The following is a 22,819-nucleotide window of genomic DNA, read 5'->3' as shown; positions in this document are numbered from 1 at the left end:
TAATGTTTATTTCTTCAAAAGCAATTATTTGTGAGCATATGATGCATGTTTTATATATGCTTATTGTGGTTGAACAGTAGTACTTCTGGTGCTGAGAAATTACAGTTAGAGATAAAATTTGTTGGACAAGGTGATGAATACAAACACACACACACACACATAAGCTAAAGTTGATAAGCAGTAGCCAAGCATTCCATGCTAATATAGTTTGAAAAGATCTGCAAAAGGCAGCTTGTATAACTTTGAAATCTGTCTACATGGGATAAATTATTCTGTCTTACATAGTTTGTTGTGCACCTGGTGCTTGCTCTCCTGCTGTTAGCCTGCCAGTTTGGAGAGCTGATGTTTTGCCAAATATGTGTTAAAAGAAATTCACTAGCTCTAACTGGACTGCTTTTTAAAGACAGTTTGGAAACTGCAAAATGCAGCAGCTAGAAGTTAAACAATTCACGTACATTACATCAATCCTATATCATCTGCATTGGTTACTAATCTGTTTCTGAGCTCAGTTTTTAAATGGCTAGTTTTTACTTTTAAAGCCCTAAGTGGTTTGGGACCGTGGGCCTGTTTCCTCTAGCGATTTGCTCCAAGGTGGCTGCATGTTGAGGTCGTTAGGGGTAGATGATGTCATGGCCATCCAGCAGACACCCTGGAACTTATCAGGGATAAACTGGATTTTCTGAGACTGCTTAAAGTCCGATTCCTTTCCTTAAGTTGGGTTCTCCCCAGTGTAGTTGCTGTGTGCCCCAACCCCCACATAGTCCTTGGGTATGCTTGCCCTGCCCAGGGCTGTGCTTTTCACCCTGACCCCAGACAAGGGGTGTTTCCTGTATGTCAGAATGTACAGAGATCCCCTTCAATTGACATGGCACAGTTTGAAGCCCAGTTCCCTAAGTGCAGTAAAGCGCGATCTCGAGGCTTCAATTCTCCTTTGTTTGGTTTATTGCATTAAGAGGAAACTACTTCCGACCCTTCATTATAGAGATCCTGCGGGTTAAAATGGGGGCTGGTTTCCTTCTTTGTGTTCTCCCCCCCCTTTCCCAGCACAAACATATATGTGTCTACTTGGAAGTAACTCCCATTGTGCTCAGTGAGGGTTGGTCCTGAAATGCAAGTGCCTCTGGACTTTCAGGGGAAAGGAGAAAGGGGGGAGGAGGGGAAGCTTCTCTTATTGGTTGAGCAGCCCCTGCCAGTTAGATGACGTTCACTCCAAACCCCACCGCCACTAGGAAGTATGTTATGTGAAATGATTTTACTGGTGCGGAGCACTCCCTCGTGGAGCCTTGCATGGACCAAATCTCAGCAAAGCTTATTCCTTTAAAAAAATCCAGTACTCCTCCATTTGCTTGTCCTTTCAATGCCATGGAAACAGTCCACGTTATCTGAAGGACCGCCTGCAACAATATGAACCTGCTTAGACCTTAAGATTGGCCTTGGAAGCCCTGCTATCTGGTCTGCAGTCAGGAAAGACCAGATTGGTGACTACCAGGGACAGGGCCTTTTGGTGATGGTCTCACATCTCTAGAATTTACTCCCTCATTATTTCCATCAAAGCCACTCTCTGGCTGATTTTAAGTGGACCCTGAAGGCTCATTTGTTTTTCTTTAAATGTTGTTTATGCTGTTTTATCCCCTTAGTTTTTATATTGCACTGTTATGCTTGTGTTTTTTTTAATTTTTTAATCTATTTAGCTGTAAGCTGCCTTGTCCCAAAGGCAGGGTAAAATATATTAAACAGTTGCATTTGTTTTATCATCTATTCATTGACAATTCATTCACTGAGTACTTTAAACCAGATTCCATAGGTCCAGTGCATGGTACTCTGCCTTTGAGGCTAAAACTGAATTCCGTGTACCAAGGTCCAGATGGCTAACTAGGTTAGTCTATAGTAGCAAGAACAGAAAAAACTGCTGTGACACCTTGGAAAGTAAAGGACAGTTCACACTATGCATTTGTATGCCTGAGTGAGGCATCGGGGTTCGCAACCTCTGACCCCTAACTGAACTTTAGTAAGGGAAAAATCTGTCTGTCTTGGTTTCTACTACTTTTTGAACCACATGTTCATGCTGTCCCACATCAGTTTGTGGAATTTTTGATAAAAAGCTGGCACAAAAGTTCATACATAGTTTTGTGTGAGTTATTCTCAGTATACACATTTTATACATTTTTGCCAATGAATTCATTTTTCTACATTTCTACTAATGATAGTAGAAATAATAATAAAATTCATATATTAGCAGAAATGCATACAAAAATGCATGTATTAGAAGAAATGTGTACAAAAAGCATATATTTTTGTGTGCAATTTCCCTTAATGTGTGCAATTTTGTGCATATTGTTTTATTTGGAAAACTGCATTGCAAAATTCGGAGAAGTGCAAAAACTGAAGGATAATTTCATTCTGGTTTGTGTATTAGTTCAGGAACTGTGAATTCAGTCTGTTCATATCAAAATGTGAACTAAAGCAGTTTATTTCCTATCTCTATTAAATATACAACAGTATATGATCTGATGGCTACACTTATGCATGAATGTATCCTTTCCATGCAGTCCATCTACTTTTAGGCAGAGATTCATACAAACCTTTCTAAATGCAGTGAAGATATATGAGCCTCACTCCCAATATACAGTACAGATGCCAATATCCACTGTGAGCCAGTCTTTAGTGGTTTATTCAGCACAACCTTGCATATGTAACAGCAAACTTTATCAGATATGTGAAGTGGATTGAGGAGATTCTGGTATATAGAATTGAGATATTCTACCAGGTGTGGGCAACTTGAGGCCCTCATGATGTTTTGGCGTACAACTCCACTGCCAACTCCATAGTCAATTACCTATGACTATGCTGGCTGCAGCTGATGGAAAATGTAGTCCAAAACATCTGCAGGGCAGCTTAAAGTTCAAGTTTTGTGCTGTATCTTGAATGTCAACATTTTGTATCTGATTCTCATCTTGTAAACTTGGTTTATGCTCAAGGATTCTAGCTTCTGTCTTTTCAAAAGGGTGAAGGTGAGATGAGCCTGTGGTGATTTGATACAAACCAAGGAACTGTTGCAAGCAATAGTAGGATCTGAGTTCAGGGCCTTTCTTGATATGACAGGATAAGTCCCCCCACCCCCCATCTTACTATGCCAGAACTTCCCTCCTAGTCCAGTGTGGGCTTTTTGGCTGGTAGGCAAAGAGAGGCAATCCAGTTTTGTTTTGTTTTTAAGGCATACAATTTGGGCATTAGCTATAATAGCACACATTACTGTAATACTGCTTCAGGTGAGGCAGATCCATAAGGTAGGTCATGCCAGACTGCTGTTGGTTTCAAAATTTGCTTTTTAACGTATCCTGTCAGTGTGTGTATCATTCCTAGGAGAGTCAAAAACTTTACTCAAGCCAGTTTGAATCCTAACTGTATTATGAAGAAAGAAATATGGAGTAAGTTAAACACATTATATCTTAAAATGCTTATGTAGTTGCTTTAGAAAGTCTTAGTGCATCCTTTAGGAGCCGTAACTTATGACAATCACTTAACCACAGTGTTTATATTGCTAGATATCAGTGGAGAAGATTTTGCAAAATACTGACATGGAGAACTAGCATTCACTCCCACCTCCTTCCCCCCTTGCAGTACTTTTATGCTGTGGCAGTCAGAATTTGAGTGAGATGGGCCATGGAAGCAACATATTCAATCACATGAACAGATCAGAATTGTGAGAAAATGGTTTCTTTTAGTATAGATTAGGAATAAACAAGTCTCTAGTTCCAGTTCATGTCATTTTTGCATATGTTCACTCATAAGTATTCTATCCCTCCTGGATTAATCTTCAATTTTAAAAAAAACAACGCATGAAAATTCACATTTAACTGTGTACTGTCATGTTTTTTAAATATATTTTCTTTCAAAAATGCATTTTAAATGCATATTTTGATATATTTATTTGAGCCAAGAACTGCATCGGAACATTTGGAAAGTGTAAAAGCCGGTGCATACTAAGTTCTGATCTGTACATTCATCTGGGAGTGCAGATCGGGTCAGTTCACTAAGATCAAATTCCTTAAGCATTCCTAGTATAGATATTTTGTAAGTTGTTACACTTATTTATGTCTGAAAGCAGGATAAACATACCGATTCTAATGTAGACTGAAATCAGATAATATTTGTGAAAATAGTTTAGATGATCAGCTCACTGGTTTACAAGAAAATTGCTGTTTTGCGGTGCTTTTATGTCAGAAGAGAAATGCACTAAATTAGGTGAAAAAAGAAATTGGGAAAATTTTCTTTTTAATGTCACCGTTCTCTATAATGTCACATTTATAATCATGTGACTTCTAATACATATTTTAATAGAAAGGGGAGTACATTATTTGCAGCTGATCAGAATTGACAATTACAGTGTATCTTTAACCTTTCAAAAAATTGAATAGTGGTTGCAGCCATACACTGTGTAATACACAATTGCAGCCATATACTGTGCAATAAATTAAGATGCAGTGTGCTGAAATGTGTGCACCCCAAAAGAGGGGGAACTTTATGGCATCTTCATATGATGTCTGAGTTGTAAAGTGGTTGTTAAATATATTTTGAAGCAGAAACAAACACATAAATCAGAGGAGCAGAAAAGGCTAACCTACATTCTTCTCTTTCACATGCTAATACTGTCCTGGTAAAAGAGTATTTTATATGGAATGAAATTGGTTAGTTCAATATAGCTGGTATATCTCATGGCATTTTAGTTTTCTTTTGCTGTCTTAGCACTAAGAAGACAAAATTGACAGGGTAACTAGGTGTACTGTCATAATGTTACGAAGAAAAGTCTCTGTTCATTGCGGGCAGGGTGGCTTAATGGCAGTGGAGAGAGAGTGTGAAACTTCTGTCCCAACCATTAACCAATAATAGATTTTTTGTGTGAATACCTGGAAGTGGAATATTCATTAGGAAAAGGTGGCAAGTCACGGAATAGTCTGTGCTGCTTCCTTGAGTGAAAGTTCATAGCAAAATCATGCAAAACTGGCATTCTGGGTGCACCAACCTAAAAGCTATCCAAAAGACAATGAGTTCATAGAATCGTAGAATCATAGAATATTAGGGTTGGAAACGCCTCTTGTGCAGTAGCATTTTCTGCAGTGTAGGAAGTGGAAGATCTTAAAGTTCTTTTCAAATACATCTCATTTCTTTACTTGCAAATAGTGATGGGCAGGTGCCCCCCTGTCCGGATTCTCCGGGCACCCACCCAGCCCTTGCCCCCCACTCACACCCAGACCCGTGCTTGAGCTCCCTTATCTGAAATAGATGAAACTGAGCATTTACTTAGTGTTCAAGTCTTGACCTTAACGACTTAGTCCTGTGAGCCCAAAGTAGAAAAGTTCATCAATGAGGTATTCCTACAAGAGGAAAATTGGCAACATTTTAAAATAATAATAATCTCTAATTGTTCTCTCCATCCATATAGTTGATAACTTCCCACAGGCATACTAAGATAGAAATATCAGTTACTAGAACATCAGTGCTTAATTCTAGATTGTACAAGCAAGACCATTGATTTCAGCAAGGTTTAGGCATGCTTAAATTAGTCTGTGTTTCATGGTCTGTTACCTGCAGCATGACTGTGTGTTGTAAATGTGTTTTTGCTCGAAACCTATGTTTTCACAGTTCACCTAGTGAAAATATTTCAAGCCCCAAAGCTTGTATTTTCGTGTGTGTTTGTGTTAGCCTTACTCCCTTTTGATTTTGTGTTGATTCGTCTGCAGCACTTTAATTCTGCCTCTAGAATGAGTATCAAATGCTTCCCTTGAAGGGGAGATTACTTCTTGAAGGGAGTAGCAGCGCTAGACTTGTAAGGCAGAGTTCAAGAGGTCATTCCCAGGTGACAGCACAAATCCATAAATCACATTATAGCATCTGTCTTTAAAATGCTTTAAATCTATCTAATTAGTAACCATAACAAGCTACACCCTTTTGGAATGATCATGTTTTGAAGAGGCCCATACCAATAGGCAATTGTTAAAATTACAGAACAAATGCACAATCCCCTTTTAATGAAGTCATTTCTTCCTAGCAAAAGCCCACTTGAGTCTCATCAGCATGCCAGTGTCAAGAATTTTAAGCTTGAAAACCACCATATTAATCGTTGAGCAATTTATGAACTTGAGCACACTCCAGGAGAGAGCGGAGGACAGGAAGGCCTGGCGTGCTATGGTCCATGGGGTCACGAAGAGTCGGACATGACTTAACGACTGAACAACAACAATTTAAGTCTTGTTTAATAAGGAAGAAATTTCCATTTCAAATCACCAGGTCACATATTATTTTTCTCATTAGATGTTTCTAGATCCAAGATACTTTACAAGCTATTTGGATCATCGTCTAATAGGATGCCCATGTCAGTCATATTTCTGTGAAATAGGACAAATTGTGTTTCTCACGATAAAAATATATGATTTTTAATGTTCAAAAAACAGATTTTAAAATTTAAATTGGATTTTGTGTTTTGTTTTTATTGTACATACTGACCTGGTTCACACGAAATGACCCATGGGTTGTTTAACCCATGGGTTGTCAGGGCTGTGAGTGAACAAGCGCTCTGCCTCCTGCCCACTCACTTCTACCACTCTGCATCTGGTTGTTCGGCATGATGAGCGAACCCAGAACTCTAGATTGTTGAGAGGAAAATTTCCCAGAGTTTTAACCCATGGTTTGTTGTTGGGTTAAAACTTGGGTTGTTTCCCCTTCAACAACCCAGATTTCTGGATTTGCATGTAACATGGGACAATCCAGGAACATGGTGTTCCTGGATTGTTTTCTAAACCAGATACGAAGTGGTGTGTGGGCAGGAGACAATGTGCACACTCCTGTGTGGCCCTGACCAACCGTAGCTTGCTTAATTGATTCTGTTTCTAGTTAAGTGATTCGGTTTAGAGATTTACTTGGTGACCCAGTTCACATGTAATGACAAACCATGGGTTAATTAATTAGCCCACGGTTGGTTGTTATGTGCAGACTGGGTCACCAACTAAATCTCTAAACAGAATCATTGCATCTACTAGATACACTAAGTGAAAGTAGATTTCTCTGTGTAAATGAAGTTCTGTCATTTAACAATTTTTTTCTATGCTGATTTAAATAATTGATTTAAGTCAGCTTGATTTAAATTTATCCAACTTGATTCCTCATCTAACAGTTCATTTGTTTTAAGTATTTATAACCTGCCTGTGCATTACAGGGATCCATGAGGTGGCTAATGAATATAAAATCACAATAATAAAGTTTTTTTGAAAAATCAGCAAATAAAACAATGAGCAATAGAAACCAAATATAACAGTAGCATTTATCCATTTCAAACAGTGATGGAGAAAAGTAACATTTTTAGTGTCTTTTTGAAAGCCAAGGAGGTTGGGCCTGATGGAGGGGCAAGAGCATTTCAAAGGCAAGGCACCATGACCAAGATAAAATCTTTTAAGTCGCAGACTTATTGTTCAGTAAAAATAATTTTGTTCTGTCACGACAGTGCTTTGTTTCTTAGTGTGATTAGCCACAACACATACTTATTCTTTGTTAAGAAACAGAAAAGGTGGAATCTATGAATATAGGAGGCTTAGTACCTGGTCCAGCATCAACTTCCCTCTCCTACTTGGTAGTATTTTGGGCGGGTTAGTCTTGGTTACTGGTTGGGCCAGACAGTAGTAACTAAGAGAGCAGTTCTGTGTCCCCTAGACAGCATCTCGGGGAGAAAGGATTTTTCAGTTTACCCTAGACAGTGCTACAATCTCATAACCGGGAAACCGTGCTCCTTGCCCCCTCCCCTCCCCCTCGTAGCCGAGGCGGAGAGAACCGTGGTGGCTGCCCCTCTATGCCTGTCCGTGCTTGTAACATGGAGCATGGACGGGGCAAAAAGGGGGAATTCCTGGGGTCGGGGAGGGGAAGAGACTGTGGAAGCTGTTTTAGAAAGCTTCCGACACAGTCTCCAGCCCCATTCCCACCCCCCTGCCCAAAGCCAGGCTTAGACACCTGAAATTGGGCATCTAAGGCAAAATGCAGGGCAGCCAGAGCACAGGAGTCCTCTCTTCAGTGCTTCAGCCGCCCTGCATTGGATAGGTGGCCACCTCCGACTTCAGAGGAAATTGGAGGTGGCCATCTATCCCAATAGGATTGCACCCTAAGGTCCTCAGCAACAAATATCCATTTAAGATTTCTCAGGCTGCAATCCTAAGCATGTATACTTGGAAGTAAGTACCATTTGAAGCCAGTGAGACTCGATTTTCAGTGTGGAGAAAGTGCTCTTGAAAGTCTCCCAAATTGTTGCAAATAAGGGACAGAAAGGCAGAGGAGGTAGAAGTTTTTAAATAAAAATAAGGGATTTTTAACATGCTGCCTAATTAACAATTGAACCAAATTGCCAGTATTAACAGTATAATATAAATAAATAAATCCAGTTTTTCGGCATTCCATCGGTGGATTCCTTCCAAAGAAGGTTATCTGCTCTTACTGGTTTGTTTTGTTGCGTACGGAACTGGGAGAGAAGCCCTTATCAGAAGGTATGGACATGGCAGAACCCAGGACTTGTGTTCTATATGTACAGGCAATAGTGAGGGCCTTTGCAAATTTTAATCTGAACATAGTGTTCAAATGCATCAATCTGTCTTCATTATGTGTATTGGGAAGAGTTAAGCCTTTTGATATCAACGTAGCATCAGTTGGAAGTAAACAGGCTATGATTTCAGTGCTAGACACTGCCTTAAGGCAAAAGAAATTACACTGTCATGTGGAGGATATGTAGCTGCTGCTATTTTGGTGTTTCATTTCTTTGTTGTCACATAGTTGAAACTGATCCAGATGAGGAAGAAGTGGGAACTAGCAAAAGATGATTACCTGCATCTGACTGGCTATAGAATTGGGGAGGGTAAAAGGCCCTTTCAGTACTGTGGGAATATCCTGAAGTTTGTTTCAAGCACTGCTTCCTAGTACTTGTGCATTCTTCTATGTTGCATGTTTAGAATAATCAAAACGTATTTTGGAAGATGACACATGCATACCATATTGCAGTAAAAGTTGTACTGATTCCTTTATGAGAACTTGTGTCCTTTCCTCTCTCAGAAGCATAGTGGGAAAGCACAATGAGCAGAGGTTGAAAACTCCAGTCAACCAGTAGCCACAGATGCCTAAAAACATGGTCCTGGTAGTAGCACCTGCGCTACTCAAGAAGGTAGAAACAGTTCTCTCCTCTGTCCTCTGACTGTAACATGCTCAGATCTCCATCTTTAGGACTTTGGTTTTCTACACACACACACACACATGCATCCCTGATCATGAGATGTAAAGGTATGCAGGGCTCAAACTATTTAGCACTTAATAGGTCATGATGAGTACAGTGAATTGTCCCTAGGAAGTTAGTGTGCATGCTGGATTCATTGGGGTCATCTATTGCTCATTAGGAGTTGTTGTATTCTGTCCTCTGCATCCCCAGAACAATGTCTAAAGGCATGTCCATGTAGAGCAGCACATTATAGTTTTCAAGACTTGAGGATATAAGGCATGAAGATCAGTTACCAGGTCTCAAAGTCATGACCTCTTGTCCATTGTGACAGATGAAAAAAACATGTACTCCATGCCACAATCTGGTCTATGCCAGGTGTTTAGGAATACCCCAAGATGCAGAAGAGAAACTAAACTATGGATAATTATTGGCAATAAAAGAGGTGACATGATGAACGAGGACATGGAAGTTTTCAGAGGTTAAATTAAATCTTAGTCTTAAAAAATATTTTCTTGCATTCATATTGCCAAGAAATAGTATTATTGTTGCTAATAAGGATAGTATTCCAAATGGCAAAGCTAATTGACTAACATACTGCCTTGTGTATTTTCCCCTCTTGTTTGGCTCTTGAGTCTTTAAAAGATAATATTGCTCCAACAGATGTTTTTGTTGGCTCACTGCAGTAGAAGCAAATAAATCTCATGTTTGTTGTTAATTAGGAACTAGGGCCATAATGACTGCATAAATTTGTATGATTATAAGATCAGAAAGAGTGTGAGGTAGGGGCACACAAAATCATAATGCTACTAACTCTGTATTCTCTCTAATTGGCTCTTTGCAGGATAGTTCACATAAATCAGAAAAAAAGGGCAGGAGCCAACCAACACAGGGACCAATTCATGTGTGAGTGTGCGCACGCATGCAGGGAGGTGGCTGTTCAGTAACCTGGAGAAAATACCCAAAAGGCTGGCAGGCCCACTCTTAGATATATTAAATATTAAAGTGCAAAACCAGTATATTTTATAATGGCTTGTTGTGCATTTTAAAAAACTCAAGACTACAGCAATGTTATCAACAGGTCCATTGTTTAAAGATGTAAATTGATTTGTAATTTTGGCATTCATATCAAGTACATTGACCTGTTTAGTTGTTTAAGAGACATCACAATATATAGAACCAGCAAGTTTGACAGAGACATAGTAATACAGAGTGAAATCCAGGGAGTGTACCACTGCTGACAAAAGGGTTCCGTCAATGGAATAGGGAGGGATCAGTTCCCCTCTCCCACCTCCAAATCTGCTCTGGAGCATTGAGGAATGCTCCAGAGCAGATTTGGGGGAAGGGGAGCACAGAGGTGCAGGAGGGATGAGAGAAGGGAAGCTTGCATTGCACAAGTGTACGTCCACTCAGGCAATATATGATATAAAGTTCCCTATGGGTGGGGAACCTGTGGCCTTCCAGATGTTGTTGGACTACAAGTCTTGTCATCTCTGCCCATTGGCTATGCTGGCTGGGGCTGATGGGTGCTAGAGTCCAACAACATCTGGAGAGCCACAGGCTCCTCCCCACTGGCATAAATTCTTCCTGAAGAGTAATCAGCACCAGCAACGTGGAGTGGAAAGCTAATGAGCGGCAACAGAGAGGGAGGGGAGCCAATGCTCTGCTGGTGTTGTCTGCTGGAGGCAGATGAGGCAGTTAGCTCTTTCAGCATAATGCAGAAATGACCACCCATATCCATATCAAGATTTTCTGACCTGGTTAATATGGAAGATGTGTTCTGTTTTTTAAAGAAACTAATAATTCTGTCAATGTAAGCATAGTGTTTATGAAATGAATTGTACTGTCTAGTTGTGTGCTTGTGATAGAACCTTATAAGGGGGCATCAAGTAGTTTCTTTTTTGAGTATATGAGAGAGTCTTGCCAGTACATACAGTGATTTGTACAAAGTTCTCAATTTTACTGAACTGATGCATCATCCATAATAATGTATACATTTTTGTATCCATGTATTTGGAAGTCATACATGTGGCAGTCTAAAGCTAGTTATTTTTAAATCTTCTAAAGTGAATTGCTGGGTAGACACATATTAATACTTCTAACATGGGTGTTCATAGGATTTTGGGGCATGAAATGGATGGTATAGTGCTTGCCCCAATTCACTATTTTCCATATGCATGTGAAAATGCCTTCTGTGTGTATGCTCTGTGCAGTGCTGGAGTCTGCTGCCTTCAGGCAAAAATAGCTTCTATGCCTTCTTTAGTTTTCTCCTGCCCTGTACTAGTTGCAGGCAATTGATCCTTGCTCTTGAACATCTGTGTTTCAAATCCTCAGGTTGAAAAAAAATGCTGAAGTCTGTTTCACATTATAAAGATAGTAGAAAATACAAACATGCTAGTTATTTGTTTGATTGCAGTTGTTGATGTCATAGTGCCAGCTAGTTAGCCTATTTCAAAGTGTTGTGATGCCATATAGGAATCAATAGAATTGCTATGATGGTATTTCAGTTGCTGTTTTGATGTGTATTTATAGAGGAGAGACTATCTTTTATATGTAGACGGAAGAATTTTAGCATGCTTTAAAGCTATGCAATTAAAATACTGTGAAACATTATGGAAATGTATCCAGATTTTGCTCATCAGAGGTTATAAGGAAAATATTTTTCCCTTGGCCAATTATATATTTCAGTTGGCCTAAATAATAAGGGCGGAGTAACCTAAAATCAGGCTGAGTATAATCAGATATCGCATTAGCAATTTAGAGACTAGGAGTTGCAGGATCATTAAGCGGTACAGTTTTGTCATTTGTTACTTTAAGTAGGTATTTTCTAGTTTCTACTAAATTCATACACGTTGTATTTAAAGTACATGTATATACTGTATTCTAAATGGTGTATTAATTGTGAGATGAATATAAATTTTAATAGTAATATGGATCTGTAGGAGTAATCCATTATTCTGTAGTTGCAGTATATGTGATTTTAGTATGTTTAGAGTGCATTCCAAAATGAGTACCACTCTTTAGATGGAGGGCTCCAAACTCAGAGCACTCCACCCATCTAAAGCCCTGTGAGCAAGAGCCAGGCAGGGTGGGTGGAATGACGGAGGCCTCTCAGCCCATCTACCTGACGTAACTTGCTGTAGGCTGGACTGGAAATGGTGAGCAGACCCATGTCCCCCCCTCCCCTCCCCTCTCTACCCAATGTCACAGCATTTATCCTTCCCAGCAACCTCAGAAGAGAATCCGCTGCAGAGCTTCCTGCGCCCATATTTCCCCATCCCGAGATCATAGCTCTGTCTATGGCCTGGGGGTGGGAGATATCCACCATATCCTCTGTTGGAGGAGCCATAGGATTGCTTTTCGAGCAACTGTTTATGATTTGGCTGTGTGCCCCCCCTTCTGCCTGGAATAATTATTTTATGCTGCAAATTGTGATTTTATGGTAATGGGCAGTATCCAACACTGCCACTCCGCTTACACAATTGGCATACACTAGCGTAAGTGACCTCTAGTGGCCCACCAATAGCATAAGTTAGCATGACAGGTTTCCCCAGAAAACCTGGCATGCCAGCCTAAGGCATTGCGTACCACTAGAGGTCACTTAGGCTAGTGGTACATCAATAACGTAAGCAGAGCTTCAGTGTTGGATACTGCCCATTGTATTTTAAATTTGTATTTCATTGTTTTATGTGGTTATTGGGAAAAAATGTTATTGGACAGCCTTATATAAAGAGTAAGTAAGTAAGTAAGTAAGTAAAGACCGTAATGTGTTTGGAGTGAATGCCAAATACCGTATGTATGTATTTATGTAGATAGAACAAGAGAGAGAACAACTCTATTTGAAATGTCTAGTGGCCTGCTTGGATAAACCATTCATAGCTGCAGCATTTGAATTGGTATTCCTTGCTTCTACAAGGATAGCCCTTTAGAGAGCAATCCTATGGCTGCTAGACAGTGTCTAGACTCTGAACTTGGTTCCCAGAAACCACACTCCCCACACCCTCCCCCACTGCCTCGTAGGCAGCACGGTTCTTCCCTGTCTCTGCACTGTAACTGCAGCACAGAGAGGGCAAAAAGGGGGATGGGCAGGGAGGACACCATGGAAGCGTTGTTACGGCACTTCCCATGTGCCGTCCAGCCTCCCCCCCCCTCTCTGACATTCCCAGCTAGACAGCCAAAATTGGCTGTCTAGCTGCAAATGCAAGGCGACGAGAGTGTGGAGGAGAGGATCCCCTCCATGCTCTGCTCATCCTGCATTAGATAGTCGGCCACCTCCAAATTCAGAGGCGGCCGACTCCCCCGATAGGATTGCACCCTTAGGTTTCTTTGTACTGATATACCAGCCATCCCTCTGCCAAACTGTGTGATGAGAGCTGTGTGGTCAAAGGTTATATTAGGATAGGACTTTTCCTATCAAGGTTATTTCATTTCATCACACTGATTAGACTAAATTCTAACTCTGTAAACTTTTACAGAGTACAATCTTCAAGTTACTATTGGTCTTGGGATAGTGTTTAGAACCTTTAAAAATAATGTATGCACGGGTTAATAACTGGTTAAAATCAAGATTACAAAGCAAAATTATGATATCACAAATGAAAACTTGACTATAAGTAGTTTTAAATGGAAGAGATCAGTACAGTTTTATGCAACACATAAAGTTAAAAAAAGTTTTAATTTAAACCAAAGAGGTTAAAATGATTTGTTGTGATTGGCCAAAACAATTAGAAAATATATTTATAAAGTAGATGTGCTACTTTACCTGGAGAGTAGTTTGTGATGACTGAACTGAGTTGGCAAATCTTCTCATACTTATAGAGTAATGAATAAAATTTTTTGCAACCCCCCCCCAAAAAACTCCCCAGAAGTACCTTTCACCCCATATTACCTTCTCACTGGTAAACAAATCATACATCACTTGGAATGTCATAGCCCAGATCATAATCTGTTCATGGCGCCAATCCTTCCATACTAGGCCTAGGTCTTAGGTATCTTTGATGGTTTCTAGCATAAAACTATCTATGGACGAAATAAAGAGATCTGCTATTTTTATTGTTCCATATCGTCTCTTTTAAGCAAAGCAGGAACAGAAAGAGCACAATGTTTCTATCAAAAATGCCTTCCACAACCTGCACCAGCTGACTTGAGTTGGTCTTAGAGGAGCAGTTAATTGTGCCTAGTTCTTGTATCTTAGGTGACTTCATGCATTTGGTTATAGATTTTGGCCCATATTCTGGTTAAATCTGAAATGTGGTTCAGTACACAAGGTGGAGCACATGTCGGTTGTAATGTTTTGCATTTGCCTGGAGACATGCACTCCCTATTCTTGTATGCTCCTACCAGAGTTGAACTGTCTTTGGAAACTTATAGATACTGGCTAACAAACTCTTTACTGCTCTATTAGCAGAGTCAATCATTGATGCAGTAGAATCAAGATATCCACTCCCATCTTAGCAGTATGGCTTTCCTTGGTATATGGTGCTCTTGAAACCACTGAAATAGGAAAATGGTTAACTGAATGCTGGTGAATCTTGATTTGGGCAGAAGGTGATGAGTTAAGGCAGAGAAGCTGTCCTGTAACTCCAGAAGTAGTTTTTCTTGTTACCATAGCATACATGAAGAACCCTTTCCAGCAAAATTGTTTTAAATGAAAAAGTCTGAATAAATCTGTCTGTATCTGCCTAGAGTTATGAGGAAACTTCTGTGGATTTGCCACCTACTTCATATTCAAATAATCCATGACTGGGTGATGGTTTGGAGGAAGAGCATGAAACACTATGTAGAAGTTCTGTTTTATCCTGAGATAACTCACTGATGTGATGGGTGTGGTTGGAAAAATGTGAGCAATCAATTGTAAATTGAATTCATGCCCATTCTGGCTGGTGAAAATCAGCCAGGAGAAGTTGAGACTATTGTCCAAGATGTCAACACATTCTTTCAAAGCTGCATTTGTCAAGCCTTTCCTCACAAAATGAACTTTTAAAGTTAATTCTCTGGCCAGTTATCATCCTGTCTCCAGTTTCCATAATGTGAGAAAGGGTATTTGTCTTGTTGGATGGCTGGACTGATGCCATTGTGGTTTCAGGTCTTGGTATGGCTGCAGTAATGGCCTGGATGAGAGCCAATAACTGTTAGCAGGTGGTTCGTCTGTCTGGGTGAGTTATGTTCAACCAGTTCTGGAAGGGGTTACGCTTCCCCTAAAAGATCAAATTCATACCTTGGGCTGCTTAAAGATCCATCTGTGTCATTAGAACAGGGGTGGGCAACGTCCGGGGGCTGGGGAGTCTCATTGCCCCCCTGGACCCCAGAGCATGTTGCCCCCTTCCCCCCACTTGCCATGCTGCTGAAATCTGGTGGTGTGGCAGCAGGGGAAAAGTCTCCTTTAAAAAGGAAAATCTGCGGTTTGCTGCTGAATTTTAAAGGGGGCTTTTCCCACTCTCTCTTCTGGAAAGGGGGGGGGGCGCATTAGAGGCTCAGATGTCCTCAAATGATATCAATCTCTAAGCTTTTCCCAGCTTAGGTTGGTGTGCCAGCTATGACCCTGTTTGGGTCGATAAAGCCTGATTTCAGTGATCCATGCTAAACAGGCAACCACCCATTTAAATTACTGCAGTGCATTGTACATGGAGCTGTACATGGAAGATAATCCAGAAACTTCAGTTAGTAGAAAATATGCTGGCTACAGTACTGGCTATTATATTATATTGTATTATATTATTAATTAATTACACTTCTATACCACCCAACAGCCAAAGCTCTCTGGGGCAGTTCACAACAAGTAAAACCATAAATTATAACCCAACAAAATACAATATAAAAGTTTAAAATTACAGTACAAAATAAAAATAATAACCAAACAAAACCTAGCAGCAGTGCAAAGATTTAAAATACAATAACAGATTTAAAACAGAAATTGAAAAACTAAATGCCTGGGGAAATTATGATCATATGACACCAGTATTGTGTAATCTTCATTGACCCTATTCATTTCTGGGTCCAATTTAAAATGTAGATGTTAAAGTGCTTCATGGTTTAGGGCCGCAGTATCTGAAGGAGCATCTCTTCCCATATATTCCTACCCAAGCCTTGAGGCCCTCTTCAGAGGTGCTGCTTCAGGTGCCCTCACATGAATGAGGTTCACATACTGAGGTTCCATGAATGGCTATTTGGATAGGCCTTTTCAGTATCAGCCTCCCAGTTATAGAATACGCTCCTCATAGAGGTCTGCCTGGTGAGTGTTACCTTTTTGCCACTCCGGTCTTTTAGTGCTATATATTTCTGCTGCTACTTTGTGCCATTTTATCACCATGGTATTTTTAGATTTTGTTTTGTGATACCTATTTTAGCCTCTGCTGCTTTTAAATTACTGCTGTTTTTAATTGATTGATTTATGTTTTGATTTGATTTATATGGCTTGTATGTGTGTTGTACATCTCTGACAAAAGGACAACTAATAATTCTTTTACATAAATAAGGTACAGCGATGTTACTTATATCCCTGGTTGCCTGCCTGAAGAATTACACGGGTAGCTTTACATGGTTGGTCATTAATTAAATTTAAAAAAAATATTTAGCAGCTTTTGATACCATTAATCCTGTGGCATTGTGAGATCAGGCAGATGTTTGAAGTACACTGCTGGGTTTGACCATGGTATCTTTCTGGATTGGCTGTCTGAATCGGGAGTTGGGGATGCTGTTTTACAGTGGTTCTGTTTCTACTTGGACAGACATTTCCAGAAGGTGGTGCTGGGGGATTATTGCTCTGTTCCATGGCAATTATGTCACAGCTTGTTTTGCATTATGTTCTTCAGGACTTGATTTTATCCCCTATGCTATTTAGCAACTATATGAAACTGCTGGGGGAGGTTATCCTGGGCTGTGGGCTGTGGTATCATCAATATGCAGGTGACACCTAGCTTTACATCTTCTTTTCATCTAACCCAGATGAGGCAGTGAATATCTTGAATTGGTGCCTGACAAGGATAATGGACTGAATGAGGCCCAGTAAACTGAAGCTCAGTCCAAACAAGATGGAGGTATTATTAATGAGTGGTTCATCTGCCCAGTTGAGTCGTGTTCAACCTGTTCTGGAGGGGGCTTGCATTCCTCCTGAAGGAGCAGGTCCATAGTTTGAAGGTACTCCTGGATCTGTCATTGTCACTTGAATCACAGGTAGCCTCAGTAGCTAGAAGAGCCTTTTATCAACTTAGGCCAGAGCTTTCCAAACTTTTCATGTTGGTGACACACTTTTTAGACATGCATCATTTCGTGACACGGTAATTCAGTTTTACTAGCAAACCGGAGGTTAAACTAACCCGTTATAAGAGATACGAACACATACATAAATTGTAACAGTGTAATGTATGGGGATACAACATATCTCATGAAAACCTTTCATTTATATTTTTTAAAATATATGATTTGTAAGATAATAACATACATTGTTGTCATTTGTGAGTAACAGTATGTAAATATGTGCAAGAATTTAAAAGAGTTGAATAACACCAATAACTACTTACCATTTTAATGGGATGTATGAGGTTGATGGGATGAACATAGCTTTTCAATATTTGGTGGAATATTAGATAAAGACACTCGCATTTTGTCATCAAGCATTTTTAAGCTTCCACGTTTCAGTGTCTTTAACTTTGCCATTGTTGAAAATAAATGGCAGAAATCAAATCATAGGTGCCACATGGTGGGTGGCTTGCTGTTTGCCACATTGGGTTTGGGAGGGTGGCCTCCCTTCAGCCAGCAGCAGCTGGGTTGACTGGGTGACAGCCTGCAGCTGCGCTCGCCCGGGTGATTGGGAGCACACTGATTCTGAGGCTTCTGGCCTCCACTGAGCTCTGTTCTGACTGGCCAAGATGGTGGACAGCCTGCTCGGTGCAGTCCCAGTCCCAGGCGGCGTTTCCACCTGCGTGTTACTCTGGCCTGGCCGCGCGGCAGCACGGTACAGAAGTCTGCGAAGGGCACGCCCGAAACCACGCAGGGCTGGTGGCCGCTGCCACTTATCCACGCTGACGTCAGCCGAGCTCTGCTCCCAGGGCAGCGCCTCCCTTCCCTTCTCTTCGCCCCGCGCCACTACCTTTCCGGGAAGCGCAGGCTCAAACCTCCTCGCCTGCCCGGCGCAGCCCTCCCTGCTCTGGGGGCGTCCAGTGGGCCGTTGTTCTCCCCCGCTGCCCTGCAGCCGCACTGAGGATGCGTGGAAGCCTCTCGCCTGAGCTGATTGCAAATTGCTCAACTAATTGCTCTGCTAACTTCGAATTCTCCACATTCCTCATGCAGCCAGCATTACCACACTCCTCACTGTACTGCTCCCAACACCGCCAATCACGTGTGTCCTACGTCAAGACGCCACATGATCCTAAAGCAGATAATGTTAAAGCACCTAAGCCTTAGCTGCTAAGCCTTAGCAGCTAAGCTGCTTTAACATTAGCTGCTTTAGGAAGTTCCAGGGGGAGGGACCAAGGGAAGCAAACGCAAGTAAGGGAGCTCCACGGTGCCCTTCGGCACAATTTTCTGCATTTCGCGCGATGCACCTACACACTGCCGCTGACACACTAATGTGTCGCAGCACACAGTTTGGAAATCTCTGACTTGGGCAATGTCAGCTGTAACCTTATATGGACAAAGATAGCCTGATAACAGTAATCTATGCTCTAGTAAGCTCCTGGTTGGATTACTACAATGCACTGTATGTGGGGCTGCCTCTGAAAACCAATTTAGAAACTTCTGTTAGTCCAAAATAGAGCTGCTAAGCTATTAACTGGTACTGGTCTATCTGATCATGTGATGCCAGTGCTTTGTCAAGCTGCACTGGCTTCCAGTCTGTTTTTAAGTGTTGGTGTTCACCTTTAAAGCTCTAAATGGCTTGGGGCCAGAGTACCGAAATGCACATCTCCCTTATGTACTTGCCTGGACCCTTAGCCATCAACAGAAGCTCTCCTCCATGTGCTCCCACTAAGTGAAGTTAGGTAGGTAGGTACAAGATAGAGAACATTCTCAGTTGTGATGCCCTCCACAGGAGTCTTACCTGGCACCCATGTTGTAATTTTTTTCATCCCCAGGCAAACACATTCCTTTTCTACCAGATTCTAGATGTTATCATTTAGATTTTCCTCAAGAGTGTTTGAATGGCTGCTTTTGGATATTATATATTTCATTGTCTTGCTGCTAGTTTTTGTTTTCATTGTGTACTGTTTTTATTCTTTTATCATATAATTTGCCCAGAGAACATTTGCTATTGGGTGGACTGAAAATATGTCAGTAAATTCTGTTATTCTGAACCCATTGTCCACCACTTAGGCATCGGAACAGAAATCTTTTTAAAAACTTTAAAAAATTTAATTATTTGAATTTGGCATGGTGTTCTCTTCAGCACCCACATTTACTATGCTAAAAGCTGCTTGCCTACAGAAATAAGTGTGGGTTGAGGTGAAACTGGCTGCACAGTGAATATCAGTCTGCAGGTTCTGCATGCAGACCAACCATACACAGGGCAGCGAGAGTCAAGTCATCAGTCAGGATTTGATGGAGCTAAGCAGGATGAAATGTATGTATGTATGTATTTATTACATTTCTGTATCATCCAATAGCTGAAGCTCTCTGGGCGGTTCACAACAATTAAAACCATAACATAAAAATAATAACCAAATAAAGCCTAGCAGCAGTGCAAACATTTAAAATACTGTACCAGATTTAAAACAGAAATGGAAAACTAAAATGCCTGGGAAAATAAAAAGGTCATCAGCTGGCACTGAAAAGAGCACAATGTAGGCACTAGACGAGCTCGCTGGGAAGCTCATTCCACAACCACTGTGCCACAGCACCGTGGTTCCACAGAAGAGGAAAAGGCCCTCTTCTTAGTAGCCACCCACCTCTCTTCCTTTGGCAGGGGCTCCTGGAAGAGGACTGTTGAAGCTAATCTTAGGGGTCTGGTAAATGTTTATGGGAAGAGACGATCCTTCTGGTAACCTGTCCCTAAACTGTTTAGGGCTTTGAATGTTGGCCTTACTTAGTATAAGGTGCTCTTTATAGCCTATATCCACACAAAAACATGGGTTCGCTTGAACAATTCTGATACTTTGAACCGTTGAATATAATAACAAAAAGTTATGTGAGTTGCAATATTGTTACACACATGTAATCAAACGTGCATATTAAAGGAGAATTGGGAGACATGAGACAGTTGAGCACTAACTCCACCATGATAGCAACATCTGTTGTGCAGATCATATAACTTGGTTACATATCTGTACTTATTTGTGCTAGCCCAAGTCCAACCTCAGTGTTACCTATTTATACTAAACTGTGGAAGTGAAATGCACCAATGTATTTTGATGACACATTTTTAAACTTGCATTTTATTTCTAAAATCTTATAATTTAATACTGGAGTTGATGCGATCTATTTATCTGCTTTCAAGAACCAATAGCTGTTGCATATGGATCTCTGGGAATGTCTTGATTAGGTTCACCTGATTGGAGAAGACTCGAAGAAAGGGATAATTGATATCATTAGTACGGTATAACTGTGTAAGATGCCTCTAATGAAATGGAAGTCTTCAAAAACATAATAGGAAACTTTTTTCCTAATGAGTAGTGTAGACTATGTTGCTTTCAAGATTTAATTCTTTGTTTAATTCTTTGTTTAGTGATATAGTGATTGTAGACTGGATAGTATTCATAATAGGCCTAGCTAAACATAATTAATTCCCCCTTGGCAAATACCATGTTCTATAGTTGAGCTAAGTGCATTCTGTTTATAGAGCCTCGGGGATTACACCTGAATTTCATTAGGAAAGTTTAAGTAATATACAGATGAATCTGCTTTTCAGAAAGGCTTGAAGACAAGGTGAGATGCTGTGGGAGGTTTTTTTTAAATGAAGCAATTTTTTTCTCTCTGTTTTTCTCCGATATAGTATTAACTAGTAGTCTGTAAACAGCCATGAATACCAAAAGATTGGAATTAATAAAGAGACCATGAATACCACGAGACATCCAAACCAAATGGATGAATAACTTACTTTAAAAAATGAAAAATGCCTAGTGAAAATACGTCAGTTGTTTAATGCTTTTAAAATGTGCACTTCTTACTAGTGCTTCATGGTTGCATATGGGGGTTCTGCCACCTGCATACAGCCAATTAGAAAGTATGGCTTGGGGGAATGGGCTTTGTAGTCTCTGAGACCCAATTCCATTTGGGAGGCAGAAGAACTGACAAAGCCCTAGTAGGAAATTATGCTCCTGTGCATGCTCAGGAGTGTCTTTCCACTTAAACACTTTTCTCAGTGGTTGGACATAGAATCATAGAATAGTAAGGTTGGAAGGGGCCTGTAAGACCATCGAGTCCAACCCCCTGCTCAATGCAGGAATCCAAGTCAGAGCATCCCTGACAGATGGCTATTCCACCTCTTCTTGGATGCCTCCAGTGTGGGAGAGCCCACTACCTCCCTAGGTAATTGGTTCCATTGCCGTATTGCTCTAACAGTCAGGAAGTTTTTCCTGATGTTCAGCCAGAATCTGGCTTCCTGTAACTTGAGCCCATTATTCCATGTCCTGCATTCTGGGATGATCGAGAAGAGATCCTGGCCTTCCTGTCTGTGACAACCTTTCAAGTACTTGAAGAGTGCTATCATATCTCCCCTCAGTCTTCTCTTCTAAAGGCTAAACATGCCCAGTACTTTCAGTCTCTCTTCATAGGGCTTTGTTTCCAGTCCCCTGATCATCTTTGTTGCCCTCCTCTGACCCCCTCCAGCTTGTCTGCATCCTTCTTAAAGTGTGGTGCCCAGAACTGGACACAGTACTCCAGATGAGGCCTAACCAGTGCTGAGTAGAGGGGAACTAGTAGTTCCTGGGATTTGGAAGCTATGCTTCTATTAATGCAGCCCAAAATAGTATTTGCCTTTTTTGCAGCCACATCACATTGTTGGCTTATATGGAGCTTGTGATCTACAACAGTTCCAAGATCCTTCTCACTTGTAGTGTTGTTGAGCCAAGTATCCCCCTTCTTGTAACTGTGCATTTGGTTTCTTTTTCCTAGATGCAGAACTTGGCATTTATCCCTATTAAATTTCATTCTGTTGTTTTCTGCCAGCGCTCCAGTCTATCAAGATCACTTTGAATTTTGTTTCTGTCTTCCAAAGTATTAGCTATCCCGCCCAATGTTGTGTCATCTGCAAATCTGATAAGCATTCCCTGCACTTCCTCCTCCAAGTCATTAATAAAAATGTTGAAGAGCACTGGGCCCAGGACTGAGCCCTGCAGTATGCGGCTCATTACCTCTCCCCAGTTTGAGAAGATGCCATTAATAAGGACTATTTGAGTACAATTCTGTAGCCAACTGTGGATCCACCGGATCGTTGTTTCATCTAGCCCACTTTGAGCTAGTTTGCTCATCAGGATATCATGGGGAACTTTGTCGACTTTCAGCTTTGCTGAAGTCGAGGTATATTATGTCCACAGCATTCCCACGGTCCACAAGGGAGGTTACTTGATCAAAAAATAAGATCAGATTCATCTGGCAGGATTTGTTCTTGACAAATCCATGTTGGCCTCGAGTAATCACTGCATTGTT

At 40.8% G+C, this 22,819-nt stretch overlaps 1 protein-coding gene across 13 annotated transcripts in view; it reads left to right on the top strand.

Annotated features, from left to right (window-relative positions):
* ARL15 (ARF like GTPase 15) overlaps positions 1-22,819 on the top strand; it is a 447,774-nt gene that overhangs the window by 342,413 nt on the left and 82,542 nt on the right. For 2 of the 13 annotated variants that reach the window (XM_084833219.1, XM_084833212.1), the window contains one exon: positions 1-22,819. This exon is cut by the window's left edge and continues 15,831 nt beyond it. The exons of the other annotated variants lie outside the window; for them this stretch is intronic. The gene's annotated coding sequence lies outside the window, so the exon portion shown is untranslated. 13 annotated transcript variants of the gene reach the window in all.

Source organism: Heloderma suspectum, chromosome 2 (assembly GCF_057233095.1).
Source record: "Heloderma suspectum isolate Gila_16-S chromosome 2, 16-S_ref, whole genome shotgun sequence".
Classification (NCBI taxonomy): domain Eukaryota; kingdom Metazoa; phylum Chordata; class Lepidosauria; order Squamata; family Helodermatidae; genus Heloderma; species Heloderma suspectum.
The sequence above is the reverse complement of the archived record's forward strand: the minus strand, read 5'-3'. Positions and strand labels throughout refer to the sequence as shown.